Genomic DNA, 14482 nt, shown 5'->3' with positions numbered 1-14482 from the left:
ACCGGGAAAAAGTAAGCAGCGTCGCCACAACATGGCAGGAAAACACTTTTGGAGTGAAAACCATCTGAAATCAACTACATGCTTTGACGAAATCAAGGATTTAAATATTCATCTTCCAGATGATGCATGTTTGTTTCTGGTGAAGTGGTGTGTTGCGAAAAAGCCACGGCATAAAATTTGAGATTTACATCGTGTTTTCTTCTGTGAGTTTATCATTTGGGTGCAAAGCAGAAATCTGATTACTGTCCAACTCATGTAGACCCTGAGTTTCCTATTATCTGATTACTCAAGCACATGTAAACGTGTTGATTGGATTACTGACAAAATCAGATTTTCTGCAGATATCGGATTCATAGATGTTTCCTTCATACCTAATTTAAAGTTCTTAACAGTGCCATCTTTCCTACTATGAACCTTAAATAGTTGTATTTTGTAACCTTTAATGCGAACTGGTGGATCTGTTAGGACAGCATAATAGTGTAGGCCTGCCTGAGGGCCCTGGCCATTTAAGGGGTTAAGGTGTAAATAAATAGACATTTGTCTCAGATTGTTTATTACATGTTGCAAGATACACAGTGATCATCAGTGGCTTATGGTGACCCTGTGTTTTGCCTTCACCTATAATTGTGTTAACCTCTATTGAATTCCAGGCAGTGAGAATGCTTTGTGTATCTGAAGAGACACATTAGCCTTCAAAGAGAAGCCACAGGGAGCTCATGACCTCCAGAGAAAATAGCTCTGAGCTATTTTCCAATCATCCTCTCCTGGCTGAAGAACAGAAAAAAAGAGAGGACCAGAGAGATGCTTCATAAATCCATAGATGTAACCCTGGGTGTCAAAGGTTGCTTTCACTGTTTGACTGAATGATCCTGGAATTAGTCTGGACTGAGAGACTCGATAACGTTTTTTTCCCCACTAAAACGAAGGCATTGAAAATGTACAAGCACAGGACAGAGAAAGGAAACAAAGAAAGCTTCAGAAACAGGGTGAGCGTTTTAAACATTGATTCTTAAAGTTTGGGTCATCACATCAGCTCAGTTCGCTCAGTACTAGGGGTGTCAGCCTTGATAATGAAACTGCAGAATACATGTCACAAAACCAACTCACTTCACTCTGAAGCGCTGGTTGGTTTTCCACCTGATCAGTGATGTCCAAGGCTTTTTTCGGCACACAGCTACAGCCTGTACAGCATGTTCACATTACAAGCCTCGGTGCTCAAATCCGATCTCTCTGACATGATGGTTCACACTCGTTTAGGTAAGTGGCTCAAATCTGTCATTAATGTGGATGAACTGGCATCCTGAAAATGACCCACATGCACACATCCTACTCGGTAACGTCGCTTCTGTTTGGCGCTGCTGCCGTGGTAATGCTGAATAATGGCGTACATGCATTTTGATCTGAATGTTCACGTTAAGGTCGCACGGCCACAAATCAGATGCGTATCTGATCTGGAACCACATATGAAAGTGACTCGGGTCTGATTTGAAAAGATCAGATTTGCGTGTCCACACAGGCCTGACAACATCAGATCTGAGTCACATCAGGGTGAAAAAATTGCATTTGTGCCGCTTCAACCTGGTAATATGAACGTAGCCTATGCATCTGCTTTGAACGACTGTTATAAAGAAGTAAGCTGGAGTGGGAACACTTATACTTGATTTAGATTTCATACATGAAGCCAGCACCTTGACTATGAAAGAATATCGTTGCTGTCCAAAGAAAAATAAATATTTCCAAAATAGTAAACTTAACAGGAGTGGGCAAAAATATCCTAAACTTTTAACGTAGATTAGTGTACCATGATTTTTTTTCCCCACAAGCAGTTCAGAGGCATTTTTATTGGTTCATTAATTGTGACATTTTCATACAGATGTTGTGCTCAAATTGTGTAGCAAACTAAAAGTCACAGAAAATGGAAAAACATTTAATTGGACAATATGTTAAAGACTAGAGTCATATGTGAATGTTATACGTGTATTTGATGGGAGATCTGCTGTAAACTATGTTTACAGACCTGCCAACTTTATGCATTTTGACATCACAGTACACTGGTATGATTTGTCAGTCTAAACCAGAGGTCACTAATAGGCGATCTGAGTGGACCCAGACGGCGTAACTTTCACATACGGTGTAAATATCACACGTGACACTGCTCAGCCAATCAGATCTGTGCATTTTGATGAGCACTGAGACTGGAGTGAGTGACGCACACACAGGGGGGACGAGGCGAGACACAGTAGTCAGAGAAGAAAGTGAGTCAAAGAGAAACTGCTTAACATGGCGGCTCTAAAAAGAAACTCACCATAAATGTTGTTGAAATATGACTGAACCGTACTTTGATTTGACATTGAGTTGACTGTATAAGATGTTGATATACCTACTAGGCTACTTCAGTAAACAGTGTATGGCACGATGCAGACCTTTGCTTGAAGGAGTTTTCTATAACTGAGCCTGAATTTTAATTAAATGCAGCTGTTCTAAAATATACAAAAAAACTGGTGATGCTTGAGTTTAATTCTGCATATGCCGTACTCAAATCCTAAGACCAATCATAGTTCATTTCCCAGGTGTGACATATGCGCAATGTCAATCATTTCAAGAGACTGCAAATCGACAGCAACACAAAATAGTTTTTATCCCTCTCATTCGTTCTCCTCACTACCATCTGGCTGGTTCCACAAGGGAGGACGGTGCTTTTGTGACGGCTTCATTAACAGTAGTGATTTTAAGCAGCAGGGACTAGAAATAATGCTTATTTTCAACACGGGTGAGAGTTCCCCGTCACGCAGGGTTGCCAGTTTCACGGTCGTCCCAAAATTTCCTGCTAATCTGAATGTGCAGAAAGGGTGGGAATTACAGCATGGCAGGATGCATTTTCTGCTTGGACAACTTTCCAAATGAATCAGAAGCCTTGAAAATTAAAATGAATTGTCTTATGAATGTATATTGATCCTAGTTCCGAATAGCTGGCAGCCCTTTCTGTTTCTATGGGGCGCAAGCTGCCTATTCACACATACAGCAGCAGAGCATCAAGTAAACGCAGGGGACAGAGAGAGAGAGAGAATGCAGCACAGTGTTGAATAATCAACTGGATGACATGGCAGACAATTGTGTCCTGATTTCCAATGGACAGAACCTGTTTTATGAGAAAAACCTCACTTCTTGAAGTGATCTCCAAAATGGTAACTTTAAAGGAGAAGGAAAAAAAACTTTACTTTTTTTTTCAGTTGTGTCCAATTCCACTCACTAGTTAGGACTCCCTCAGTCACACGATACCATCAGTGCTAGGAGGGTGAAGGCTAACACAGGCTTCCTCTGAGACCTGTGAAACCAGCCACCGCATCTTTCCAAACTGCCGCTCATGCAACTTGTTCACTACCATCGCTTTGAGTGATTGGGGGAGAAGGAGGGGCCATGCTACCCACCCACAGAGAGCGAGGCCAGTTGTGCTCTCTTGGACTCCTGGCCATGGACGGCTGGATCATCACCAGAGATCGAATTCACAATCTCTTGATAACAGGGCCAGCACTTAGACGGTTGTGCCACTCGAGAGCCCAACCTTCTTTACTTTTAATGTAAGTCAATGGAACCAGACTGTTTCCTCTAGTCATTTTAGGTCATCTCATACAAGGTTTTGTTTATGTTAATACAGGGAGATTCACTCAAATTTGTTTATATAGGGAGATTCGCACAAAGAGGCCCCATCCGTTAGGATGAAGCAATCTGAACCAAAACATACTCTACGTACCTTGACGTGTGTGTAGTCAATTGCATTAATGTGATGCTGGAAGTGACGCCGCGCTCTATGATCCTGAACGTATCGGCAAGCATTAGAGAGGTTAAACGTCACAACAGCTGTCCGGCACTTACCTCATTTTTCATTTCTGTAGTCAGAAAGAAGTGCTGCTTTGCTTTTGGTGCTACCATAGCAGTGGACATATGTCCTTGTTTCTGCGCTCGTTGTCCATCTTATCAGCTCCACTTACTGTATAGCTGCACTTTGTAGTTCTACAGTTATAGACTGTAGTCCATCTGTTTCTCTGATACTCTGTTACCCTGTTCTTCAGTGGTCAGGACCCCCATGGACCCTCACAGAGCAGGTTCTATTATGTCATAATGTTATGGCTGATCTGTGTAGACAGCAATAGCAGTAGCACTGGCTGCAATCTTAGCCCTAACTCTTACTCCAGTGGACAATCTCTTGGGAAGCTAATTTCAATAAAGGTACCCAAGCGTTTTCCCCCTCTGACTGTCGCCTCAGGAAATCAATGTATATCACACCCACAAACAATGCTCACATATTCTCCCACACAAAACATGTATACAATAACACGGCATCTCTGAGTTTGAAAAGATGACACTGGCAAGTGTGGTAATTATTGTCATCCACCATCACATCATTTAGCACTTGGCTAATCGGGCCTCATTACCTCCTAATTCACTCTTTGAACACTTTATATCAATTGATCTCAGGATCAGTGATGTTTATGAGCCACATGGACGTTTATAACTTGGCACACGGCCTGAGTTGTTTCATCATCCTTTGATCTCCACAACCCTTTATTTCTCCTATGGTCATTGACATGGCATCATGAGGAGCTTTGCAGACTACAGCACCCACTGATACTTCTTATTCTACAGGGTATATTTTGGTTTGTCCATCTCAATTTACGTGACCGAATGGAAAGGCAAATTATTCAGCAACTGCATGAAAAACTCAAATGAACAGTAAATGTGTTTTATGATCTCCACACATCACTATACGTTCACAAAAATCTCCGACGCTCTTTGTGTTATTTTCTAAAAGTAATGTTTCCAGAGCAGATCACTGAAGAGACGCCGTCTGTTTATAGTTTAGAGCCCAGATTTGGGGAAAAACGGGTCGACTTTCAGTAGAAAAACGAAGTTCAGCTTCTTTTATTATAAGGGTTTAAAATGACATCACTGTCTATTAGACTGGAGAGAGGAACTACAGCCTCACACGACGCCCAGCTTCTGAATGGAGCTTAACTGTAATATTTTAACTGTAATATTTTATATGTGACGAAGAGCGTTTTGGAACCACCGGTGGTCCCACAGAGTTGAAAAGGTAAACGATAAGATAGAAGATGTCTCGTGTTTTGGTGCCAGCATCTCTTCCTGCCTGCTGGGTGCCAGATTGGCCGTTAGCAGTCATTGTGACCACTTGGTCCGCTTTTAAATGTTTCCAGCAATTTTTAATCTTCTTAGTTCCTGGCCTCATGCTTTTTTCAGACTCCATAGATGCAAATGCTGTAGTACACCTTTGCTCCTTTTTGTTGCAGTAGGGTGGAATGGCCCATGTTATGCGCCATCAGGGCGGCTCAAATGCTGTCATAAAGATTTATTAAAGCAATAAACCATGAGAGGCCGTACTGTGATTTTATCCCTGTTGCCGATGGTAGAATCACTGTAATGCATAGCCTTGAGCAGCTCATTGCTTTTATAAAACCAAGACAGCACATGACACTATAAAATGCACAAATATTCAATAAATAATTCATTTTTAGTTGCTCATATATTGCCAGTCATTTCATTAATTTTTTAATGTCTAATTTTAATGATTGTCGTAAAATCATGAACATATCAAGCAGCATAGCTGAAAACATATAGCAGTTCCATATATATATATATATATATGTGTGTGTGTGTGTGTGTGTGTGTGTGTATAATGCATATATGTATGTGTGTGTATATATATATATATATATATATATATATATATATATATATATATATATATATATATATATGCATCTGTTCGATTACTTAACTTGTAACTGAGCAAAATGTGTTTTCAATAAATTGTCTAAATATCCGCACATAGAATCTGAGCTTTCTGTGAGCTAATGTGTTTCCTATCATCAATGTGTTTGGATCGATAAGCACTTATAATAAACAATTAAATTGTTTACGAGTAAACATACAACACGTCTAATGTACTTAGTCATATTCATATTCAAGTGTTTACTTGTTGAAAAATATCATTTGTGAGGCAAACTAAACAAAACCTATACATTTTTGGTTTTGTTAGTTAACGTTCTTCACATATCAAGTTATTATTACTACTAGTACTGCTGCTGCTACTACTAGTACTGCTGGTGCTGTTGCTGCTGCTACTACTACTACTAGTGCTGCTGCTGCTACTACTACTACTACTGCTACTACTGTTATTACTGCTACTACTACTACTAGTGCTGCTGCTGTTGCTACTACTACTACTACTGCTACTACTGTTATTACTGCTACTACTACTACTAGTGCTGCTGCTGCTGCTGCTGCTACGACTACTACTTGTGCTGCTGCTACTACTATTACTGCTACTACTGTTATTATTGCTACTACTGCTGCTGCTACTACTGCTGCTACTCCTACTACTACTACTACTATTGTTATTACTGCTACTACTACTGCTGCTGCTACTACTACTACTGCTGCTACTACTGCTGCTACTACTACTGCTGATGCTACTACTACTACTGCTGCTACTACTATTAATATTAGTAGTAGTGGGGTAGTCGTGGGCTGGAGGTGAGGGAACCAGCCTCGTGAGCAGAAGGTCGCCGGTTCGATCCCCAGAGCCGACAGCATGTGACTGAGGTGCTCTTGAGCAAGACACCTAACCCCCAACTGCTCCCTGGGCGCTGCGGATCAGGCTGCCCACCGCTCCGGGCAAGTGTGCTCACTGCCCCCTTGTGTGTGTGTGCTCACTAGTGTGTATGTGGTGTTTCACTTCACGGATGGGTTAAATGCGGAGGTGAAATTTCCGTTTGTGGGACTAATAAGGGTCACTTAAACTAGTATGATAATTTTGCAGGTAGTTTGACCAGAGGAGGATGGATCTCCCCTTTTGAACCTTGGTTCCTCTCAAGGTTTCTTCCTCAGCTCTGGGGAAGTTTTTCCTTGCCACTGTCACCCCTGACTTGCTCACCTAGGGGCTTTTACATTTCTTTACTGTGAAGCTGCTTTGTGACAGCATCAGTTGTAAAAAGCACCATACAAATTTGATCTGATTTGATCAAATAAACAACACATTTTTGTTCGTCGACCTTAAAGGGTTAATATTCACTGAACCACTCATTTTGCTCTGATAAGTTTTGCATCTTGCCAAAATTGGCAGTTTTCAGTGTTTGTCTGTAGTTTTTACTAAATGTCATTTAGACTGCAGGTCTGGGCAGCTGCCACCATCAGGTGAAAGGAGGAATGACAGCGTACTGGCTGGAAAATAGAAGCCGGGAGACAATCTGTTTGTGGGCCGCTTTTGGCCCTGGGGCCAGATTGATGCCCCTGGCCTACTTGTAGTTTTTAGGAAAATAAGAATAAGTTCTTAAAAATAAAAAAATAAGTTCTTACCTTGAATATATTTAGAACCTCATGATTATGAAGCATGAACAGCAGAGATGCCTTCGTTGAATGATAAGAAAAGTGCTTATTGCAAAATTTGTGGTAAGAGGTTGGTATGCCATGGTGGCATGTCACGTTTGATGATCAAGTATGTAAGTATAGGGATACTTATCCGAGTGCCACTAGCCTCTGGTGAGGGCAAATTTTAAAAGATGCCCCGAGGCTCAAACTTGTTTCTTATGGCGAGTTCTGGTAGTGATCGAGGGGTGAAGTTCACTCTAGCCAGAGACATTTTGGGCCACAGACTGAGAGCCACACTCTATATGGTGGAGGTCATCACCGTTTCAGCAGTTCTGTTGCTTTGCATCATGTCATCTGGGCTCAGTAGGACAGGGTGCGCTAGCTGAGCGAGGTATTTGCTGTGCACTTTCCAGCGCCGTCCTCTTCACGTTCAGGGCTAGATTCACATTACCAGGTTGAAGTGGCACAAATGCGATTTTTCACCTAATGTGACTCAGATCTGATGGTTTCAGGGCTGTGTGGACACAAATCTCATCTTTTTAAATTCAGCCTGAGCCACTTTCATATGTGGTGCTAGATTGGATGTGTATCCGATTTGTAGCCATGCAACGTTAATGTGACGCTCAGATTGGGATTTGTGTTTTTCATTCCACTGTGTGTGTGCCATCATTCAGTGTTACTCTGGCAGCAGCGCCAAATAGAAGTTAAAGCCTGTAAACGGTGGGAAAGCAGCTCATCTCACCTTCGTCTCCTTCGTCTAATAATGAAGGTGAGAGCTGATCAGAGTTAATGATCTTCTCAGCGAAGCTTGTTCTGCTCGTTAGTGTCTGCTGATGATGCGGGTATTCAGTCACGTGACCTTTCTGAGTAGGAGGAGCTCATGAGGGTCATTTCAGGACTCCGGTTCATTCACATTAATAACAGGTTTGAGTCACTTACGTAAACGAGTGTGAACCATCATGTCAGAGAGATCGGATCTGAGCAAAAAACTGGATTTGAGCAATGAGGCTTGTAATGTGAATGTAGCCTTGGATTGACCTGTAGCTCCAGAAACTCCTCAATCATCTGCTCTATTGTTTGGAGAGCTGATGATTCTGGTATAGTGGACTATATTTATTTTTTGCTGTTTTTGGATTTTGTCCTGATTGGATGATTATTGGATATAAGTTTGTTATACAGGGTGATTCAAAATGATTTATTTCTATTGTAAATCATTACAGTAAATGGTTTACAGTTTACTGCAGTGGGGCAGGAGGGCTGGAAATTAAGGAACTGGCCCTGTGACCGGAAGGTTGCTGGTTCAGTCCCCAGTGCCGAAAGTCCATGACTGAGGTGTCCTTGAGCAAGACACCTAACCCCCAACTGCTCCGTGGGCGCCGTGGATAGGGCTGCCCACCACTCCGGGCAAGTGTGCTCACTGCCTCTTAGTGTGTGTGTGCTCACTAGTGTGTATGTGGTGTTTCACTTCACGAATGGGTTAAATGCAGAGGTGGAATTTCTCCGTTTGTGGGACTAATAATTTTCACTTAAACTTAAATGAGCATCCAGCTATACGGACAACATCAACACCACAGTCAAATTCATCCCATACTGGATTGAGCCTGTAGGGTGTCGCTGCACTCACGGCTCTGTCAGTGCAATTTCAGAGCTCATCCAGTGTTTTGAAACCAACGCCGAACGCTCTGAGCTGTTGGAGGTTCACTGCCCACAAAAATTACACTGCACAGTTATGACATTCACTGTCTCAGGGCTCGCATCTCCTCTAAGACTGAAGGGAACCGTCTTCCACTGACAGTCAGAACCTCTATGACCCCCTCTTTCAGTTGGATTATGATTGGTTCCTAAACGCCTCACGGTTATAAAAATATAGCACTGTTGGTTGAAATTGGATAAATCATTCTGAATCACGTTGTACTGTGTCTCAAAACTAGATGACGTGGTTCGGCCTTAAGTTGAAGTCTCTGATAAGCGGGCTACAATCGCGGCTTCTGCAGCAACACGCAGCTGGGATTCAGCCTGACGTTATTGCTGCCTACTGGACATAATTTGAACTGCAGCAATCCACATAACATAGTGTACAGTATGTAACCTGAGCTCTGTAGAGAAACTGTACCCTACAAATGTTTTCTTAATTTCCATGTAGGCGTGTGTGGGTGTCTTCTTTAGGATTCATAAAGGCAATAGTTGATGCTCAGTGGCTTCATTGCTTTTGCACAGACTTTCTCTATTTTGTGTGTGTGTGTGTGTGTGTGTGTGTGTGTGTGTGTGTGTGTGTGTTTATGCATGCGCACCCACACACCCACTGTGCTCTGTCCCTTCATCTGTTCATTAGTATGAATGTCTCTGTATCTGGCACCAGCTTCACTCCTTATCTCTTTTGCTGAGGCTCTCTCCGTCTCCCCCACCGATCTCCACCATTACAAAGTAATGCCGCTGATGTATGCCATGCTGTTTTCCTCCTGCTTCGGCTAAGGCATAAAGCTCCAGCCAGTTTTGTCTCATGTTGAACTTGTGGACATCCGTGTCTCTCTCTCTCTCTCTCTCTCTCTCTCTCTGTCTGTCTGTCTGTCTGTCTGTCTGTCTGTCTGCTTCTTACATTTGTGTACTAGTGAATAGCTCCATTCACGCCGAGCTCCTTCTACACAATCTTCATTAAAGCAGGGGCGCAAAAGTTTAATGCAATATTTAGTTTCTTATATGTTACAGACCCCAGAAACGCATGGACCATAAACGGGAATGATTGATTGTACTTGCTGAAACGTGATGGTGGTCAGCTCATAATGGAACGACAGTGCCTGGAGAAGGAAGAGTTTTGAAGCCAAGCTTTAGCAGGGCGGTCAGATTATTCCTCTTTGACTCGCTCTGTCTCAGTGTTCTTGTCCCTCATTTTTCCCTTACGACATTGTAAAACCCTCCAGCTACCAGCTATAAGTCCTCATTTCTTTCACCTTTGTTTTGCTCTCCTTGAGATGGGCAATATGTTTTATCATTATTGTGATACGATATATGCATTTCTGAGCACATCTCTGATATCATCGGTACATGAACATCACCCAACCAATTGCATGTTTCATTACAAACAGAGCATATTTAGTCTTGTTTGACTGGATTTAATGTAGTGCCGTATGTAAAATTGTTAGGTAATAATCATTGCATTGATGGATTTAATGGCAGTTTATAAATATAGCACCACTAGTGCATTGTGTTTGTGTGTCAGAACATTGTGGTACATGTCGGGTATCATGAAATTATCTGTAGGCGTTGTGATCTGCTATTTTTCCCACATCACCCACCGCAACTCTCCCAATACACAAGAATACACACATATTAACTTATATAACACCATTCGAAACCCACACAGGCATTTATGGTGAATATAGTCACGTATATATGAACTTTTTAATCAAAGAAGTTATATTTAAGTGTTTATTTGCTCTGAACACACTAATATCCTACCCACCCAGAGGGAGCAAGGTCAATTGTGCTATCTTGGACTCCCGGCCAAGGGTAGCTGCAGCATCACCAGGGATCAAACTCACGATCTCCTGATGATGGGGCCAACGCTTAGATGGTTGTGCCCCTCAGGAGCCCAGATTTTGTGCTGGACTTGAAGCTCAATTGGTCGTTGATTTCTACAGACATGTTTGCGGTGACAGAACATCAGTCTTTTGCTCTTTACTCTTGCAGTGACTCAGTGTTGGTATCATTGTCAGATCTTTCTGTATCATGCTGTCACTTTGTCAATGGTGCCTGCATTGCTCATGCCAACCCTGCTTTCTTGTGTGTCAATATATTGTTGTGGCTTTGCTGGATCACCGCTGGGCTTCCTCTGTTTAGTTGCCTTGCTGTCTTTGCTTCTTGATCAGGGACTTGTTTCTTATGCCTATCATCCTTTGGAAGAATGTAAGTTTGAGGCATTTGCACATCTTTGTTGTTTGTAATGTCTTTTGGGAGCTGAGCCGTATGTCTGTTGGATTTCAGTTGCTTCTTCTTTCATTCAGTTAAAAAGGCAGATGGAACACCATTGTACCTGTTCTTGTAACTTGCACAGTGTCTTAATATCTGTCAAAATCCAAATTGGTTCAGTAGTATCTCTGGTGACCTGGATCATTTTGAAGAATTTATTAAGGCACTGTGTGCTGGTGCTGGACGCACTACAAAGCAAGCTGGACATGCAGAGGGAACAGCTGAGTGATGGAAAATGATAACTGCTCAAACGAAACAAGAGCCTAATTCTCAAAGCAAGGTCAACTACAGTTTCACATGCAGTTCGTTTTAAAAGAGCCGCACTGAGATCTGTTGAAGCAAACCTGGAAGGGAACCAAATGCAAATGACCTTCGCAATGTACTACTATATGTAGGACTATAAAGAGGACTGTTTTCTTTCTGGTCCTTCAAGATCTCAGACCACTTTTTGTTCAGACCACAACTCGAGAGGAGGCGAGAGGAACCACCAGACCCACCTGCTGCTCTCCTGTTGGCCGTGCTGAAATGATTTGCCAAAGTGCATTGCGTAAAATTGGAAAAATGACCCTGTGGGTCTCCAGCAGTGGGCTCCGTTTTCGGCTGTGCTTCTCACTGAGCTCCACGAGGCAAAAATTTATTTGTCCAGCATTCAGTGTAGCAGCTTAAAATTGCGTTACGTGCCCAGCTCGAGCCTTTATCACAGTAAAATCATACAGGCTCTCACATATGATCACTTTAATATGCTCCATTACTAAGTCTAGTAGTTTATTTTTCAAAGAAGGCATAATAGACTTATGTGGATATGCAGAAAGTAAAGCATTTATAATGACAAAAAAGCTGAGCTTTCACCACTGCCACCGCCCTAGTGCTTACTGGAGGAATAACTTGTTTATGTTCTTAATATCTATGTAGGATGACTCGTTTCCTCTGCTAAAATCTGATATCCTTCACCTGATTTAAGCCACATACATCATGAAGAAAAAAGTAACAGGACGAGTCCACCCCCATCAGTCCCTGATTGGTCAGAATGTCTGACCAATGGTTGTCTAAGAGCTGTTCATAATACGAAATCTCAAAAGTTGCCTGGGTGATGTAACCTGATAAAAAGTGAACAGAAAATACAGGGATTGATTCAAATAAGTCTAAAAGTAGCTGGCTAAACAAGTCATTCTGCTTCTTGAGAAAGGCCTCAGGTCTAGCTAATGGGGTAAACACATGTGGTTGACAGACTGGTGTCACAGTGGACCCAATCACAGTGGTTGTTGTTGGGATTTGCATTTTGTAAAACATCACCTCGTTTGAGCAAGTCATTGATGCCACTGAAGAGTGGTGAGGCAGAATGCAGACGAACCCTTACATGCAAAGCACAGTCCATGGCCTTCACTCATTTTATGTTGCCATCAACTTATGCAGATCTCACAGTGATCATTAATATGAGTGTATATTTTTAAGCAGTAGATCGCGAATGGGAGTGTGTTATTGCAAAATAACATCAGGGCTGTAATTTGGTCACCGTTGATCATCACAGCTAGGTGATGTTTAGTATGGTGTAGTGGTTAACACTTCTGCCTTTGACACTGTAGACTGGGGTTCAATCCCCCACCAGGGTAAGCATACTACACCAATAGAGTCCTTGGGCAAGACTCCTAACACCACCTAGGCCTATCTGTATAAAATGATCAAATTGTAAGTTGCTCTGGATAAGAGCGTCTGCCAAATGCTGTAAATGCAATGTTATTGGCGTTCTTTTGCTTTTATACAACAGTTCAATGAAAGTGGCGTTTAATATGTTTTAATGTTTAGCTCCTTCCTCCAAATTATAGTTCCTTAACGAGCATCTTGTTACTACGTCAGAGTAACGAGCTCCGCCCACTCGCTGCACAGCCGGCAATTCGTTCTCCAGCTCCTTACACTAAATTCCTAAACTGTCGTCACCACTGAGCAGCTTTTCAGTTGGCAGCTGTGACAGAAGAACAGCTGAACAACCTGGAATCAGCCAGAAATGAACCCAACACCATTCGCCAGACGTGTCTGATCTTCAGAGTCTGACCAAATCAGACTGAGCCATAAAACTGAGCCAATATCAGGTTCAGCTCAGTTTGGTCTGTTTCTCCAGATCAGTATTAATGCTGTTTTGTTCCAGCCGGTCTGTAAAGCTTCTTACAGCCCGTTTAGTTTGGCGAATGGTGTTGGGTTCATTTCTGGCTGATTCCAGGTTGTTCAGCTGTTCTTCTGTCACAGCTGTAGACTTAAAAGCTGCTCAGTGCTGACGACAGTTTGGGAATTTAGTGTCGTCTCATCTTCAGAGTCGGACCAAGTCAGTCAGATGTGATCTTAACAGTGTCTGTTTTCTGTTTGTGGCAAAGTAAGAAGTAAAAACGTTCAAAATGGCTTGAACTTCTCCTACAGCTGTCAAAGTCGTTGCTTAGCAATGGCCTCTCAGCAGAGTGATAGTGTTTGTGTGAGAACGTATTTCGCCTTAACAGCACAGTTAGAACTTTTCTCAACCAATCAGCTTGCGTGGCCGGAACTAGCTGTTGAATAATAATAGTTATTCCTCAAATTTTACCGTAAAAGCCATACCAGACATATGCCTACATCACTGCTCTTACAAATCAAACGTGATGTTCTTCAGGACGTAATGATGATGGCCACAGATTCTAAGTGCATTATTCGTGGCCTTGGCTTGACGAAAGTCCGTAATAACTTTAGCGAACATATTACAGCTCATCCACACAAATACAACACAATGACAACTTTATGAGGATTTTATATCATCTATGTTTATAATCACATTACACTTATCTGTATTCTGCAGGCCCTTCTTGGCATAGCCCACAGCTAAGCAAGTTCACAGTTGTAATGTATTTATTTCCTTTGCTGCAGAGCTCGTAAACTGAGAAATACAAACTCCAGCCTTTTTCATTTTCTCACACTCTGCTAAGCCTCACATTTCAGCAGCCGGCATCAATCTTCTTATGACCTTCCATCTTTTAAAGTGTGAGATGAAATCTCCCAACATGCACCGGTGAGTCAAGCTTCTGTAAATGTCCAATTCAGATTGATCCCCGGGGTCTCCTGACCACAGCAGTGGAGGTATGGAGGTGCTGCACTGCTGAGAAACCTGGCC

General features: G+C 42.2%; 1 protein-coding gene across 1 annotated transcript in view; it reads left to right on the top strand.

Moving 5' to 3' along the window:
- LOC108441681 (receptor tyrosine-protein kinase erbB-4-like) overlaps nucleotides 1-14482 on the top strand; it is a 249159-nt gene that overhangs the window by 19909 nt on the left and 214768 nt on the right. The gene's annotated exons all lie outside the window — the stretch shown is intronic.

This window comes from Pygocentrus nattereri, chromosome 12, assembly GCF_015220715.1.
Source record: "Pygocentrus nattereri isolate fPygNat1 chromosome 12, fPygNat1.pri, whole genome shotgun sequence".
Classification (NCBI taxonomy): Eukaryota; Metazoa; Chordata; class Actinopteri; order Characiformes; family Serrasalmidae; genus Pygocentrus; species Pygocentrus nattereri.
Note: the sequence above shows the minus strand (reverse complement) of the source record. Positions and strands in the feature narration are given on the sequence as shown.